The following is a 3458-nucleotide window of genomic DNA, read 5'->3' as shown; positions in this document are numbered from 1 at the left end:
GGGCGTGCCCATTGCACGCCGGGAAATGAAGTCTATCATTCGCTTCCTGACATTGCGGAAGGGGATTCCAAGACTCCCGATCCCAGCATACATTGCGCGAACCCTATGAGGGTGCAAAGGGTAATGAAAGTTTTATATATACAGATCGCTAACGTCTGATGTACTAGGTACATCTTGCCCAGGGCTGTTATTAGCGATGCTGGAGGTTTTAGTTGCAAGTACAAATAATACAATATTTCTTATAGTTCGTTATAAGTCATAGTAAAGCTTGTTGAATGCAAATAAAGGAAATAGTTGCACTCAAAAAAATTATTGGGTGCGTGCAGAAAAAAAGTAAAATAGAATGTAACATAGGTTGAAAAAAAGACACGTCCATCAAGTTCAACCTTAATGCCTATATAACCTACCTAACTGCTAGTTGATCCAGAGGAATGTCATATAAAGTAGAGCAGATAATAACGTTTATTTGTTATTCCAAAGATTCAATCTTCTTTATCCTCAGTGCATGAAACATGCCATTTGTGAGAGATTGCCTACTGTGCTTGCTCCTTAAAGGAACAGTAACACTAAAAAATGAAAGAGCTTTAAAGTAATAAAAATATAATGCACTGTTGCCCTGCACTGGTAAAACTGGTGTGTTTGCTACGGTAACACTACTATAATTTATATAAAAAGCTGCTGTGTAGCCCCGGGGGCAGCCATTCAAGCTGGAAAAAAGGAGAAAAGGCACAAGATACATAGCAGATAACAGATAAGCTCTGTATAGTACAATAGTGTTTTATCTGTTATCTGCTATGTGCCTGTGCCTTTTCTCCTTTGAATGGCTGCCCCCATGGCTACATAGCAGCTTATTTATATAAATTATAGTAGACTTTCTGAAGTAAACACACACACAACCAGTGCAGGGCAGCAGCACATTATATTTTAGTTACTTTTATACACTTTCATTTTTTGGTGTTACTGTTCCTTTAAGGTTCTGGTAGTTGTAAAGCACAATCATTTTGGACTGAGATTAACCCTGTAGGCCTTTAGAAACTGGTCAAGACGTTGTGGCCATGTAACACAAAGGTTCAGCTAAGTGCATTTTTTAAAACAGGCAGGGTAAGAAATGAATTATGCTGATAAGAAAGTTTCATGCTACTTTCAGGAAAGTCCCAAATAGTTTGGAATAAACAAGATGTCAGCATATATGTATATTGAATTCAGCATTAAGATATCAGAAAAAGAAGAAGCAGTGATAAGTGACCCCTGGAATGAAGTTTTTACCGCACTATAAGTGATGCTAAATGGGTATTATCCAATCAGTTACTAATTCTAAGTTCTATTGTTATTAAAAGGCCAATAAAATGTTTATTTAAGTATATGTATTTAACATATGTTAATGATGTTTGTGTAAAACATTATTAAAGTATAAAATTATTAAAGGAGACATATCATATAAAAATTAAGAATGTACCAGTGAATTATACTCTTTTAGATATAGAAGGATTGTGCTTAAAGTTATTATTATTATTAACATTTATTTATAAAGCGCCAAGATATTCCGCAGCGCTGTACAATAAGTGGGTTTCATACATTGGACATACAGAGTAACATATGAAGCAATCAATAACCGATACAAGAGGTGAAGAGAGCCCTGCCCAAAAGAGCTTACAATCTACAAAGTTGCGTTTAGGACTGATTTATTGAGAAATTCCACCAAAACCCCACTAGCCCCGCCCATCTGTTCCACTTCCTGCTGGCTGAATTCTCTGGATGTGCAGGGGAGCCGGCGGCTCTCAGTACACTGCACTGTAGGATAGAAACCAATCAGCAGCTAGGCTTACCTGATAGGGAACTAAAGCCTGTCTTTGCTTGTGTGAGTGCAAGGCTGTGATTGGCTCTCCCCCTCCTGCTGTGCTTCTGCAGGGACTGTTAGGACATGTCTACCCTTAATTTAAAACAGGGACAGAGAACTGATAGGATCTATAGGGAGCTCCAATAAAGGGGCCATTTTTACAGACAGGATTAGTTTTTAGCCCAAAGTGGAATCAGTACCATATATTATTCATAATTGCCTACAAAATTTGTTTTTTTTCCATTTTTCCAATATATCTCCTTTGAGTGATAACAATTTTGTCCAGAGATGGCAAATGGCACGTTGACATTCTGAAATTGTTACAAAGAATCAATACACTTCTTTCTCTGATCATTATGATTGACTGATCATTATGAGGATCTTTAGGTGTTGTGATTTCCCAGGAATTCAACCAGATGTTTCACTTGTCAGTTCTCTTAAGCAGAATGGCCCCACACAGCCAAGTTAAATATAATAAAAATTAAGCTTTAAAGGAGAAGGAAAGTCATTTTGGCATTTTACTGCCAATACATTGGCCACATTAGTGCCACCTAGAACACCCTCCGTTTTTTCAAGATAGCAGCTGCCCTTTTAGCTTGGTCTTCATAGCTTCCTGCTGTAGCTCTAGTCGTTGGTAGCTCAGATTACACATTCCTATGGGAGGGGGGAGTGAGTTTTATGAATTGTTATGGGAGGGGGGGCAGGAGAAGGGAGAGATGAGAGAGCTGCACAGACTCTGGCCCAAGGAATTAAGGATTTTTCTGACAGAGGAAGTCAGATACCCAAGAACATGTTTACAAAAAGGAATACATGAAATACTTTGTTTTTTTGATCGAGGACTCAGTTCAGCTTTTCTGTGAGTGCTTATGGCTGTATTTACATGGACCTTTCTGATAAAGCACACTGAGTCCAATCAGTTCTTAAAACCATGGAGCATTAGTTTCTAGTTTCTTTTCTCAATCACGGGGTATCATAGACAGTTTGCCATCCAGCTCTTGGAGTTTTCCTCATTTCCAAAGGTTATGTGTGATCCATAGCAGTGGCATATTTAAATAGCTTTTTGCTGATGACCCAACTAGTAAGCTGAATTGACTTCATCTGAAGCTTTCTCTCCAAGATTAGTAGAATTCATTTGGACAATTAACTCTGAGCAAAACTCTCTGGACCCTTTTAGCACTATGAGTACCTGGGCCTGATTCTAGGCACAAGCGGTCCACAAAACAAATCAAACTTTTAATCAGAATCTTTGGAGTCAATGATTAGGGCAATAGTGATAATGGTCCATATCTGTTAGGTGATCCCAGTTCCACACAAGACTACTACAAGGTAAAATCCTCCTGCATTAGAACAAAGAGATCTATGAAGATCTTGGCCAGTCTCAGTCTAAATACATTTCTTGAAAGGCCAAGAGAAGCCTACAGTTAAACATCCAAGTGTCCAATATTCTAGCAAAATTAGAGGAAGCCTATTTGGCCCACTAACTGGCATCCACCTAGTGCAGGATACTGGGAACCAGTTCATCTGGGCATAGTAGGAATGTCCAAATACTGAAGCATCAAGAAAAAATATGAGTATTACCAGACAATCTAAGGTCAAGTCTGGCAGGAATCAGAGAAGGAAC

Source organism: Xenopus tropicalis, chromosome 8 (assembly GCF_000004195.4).
Source record: "Xenopus tropicalis strain Nigerian chromosome 8, UCB_Xtro_10.0, whole genome shotgun sequence".
NCBI classification, from domain to species: Eukaryota; Metazoa; Chordata; class Amphibia; order Anura; family Pipidae; genus Xenopus; species Xenopus tropicalis.
Note: the sequence above shows the minus strand (reverse complement) of the source record.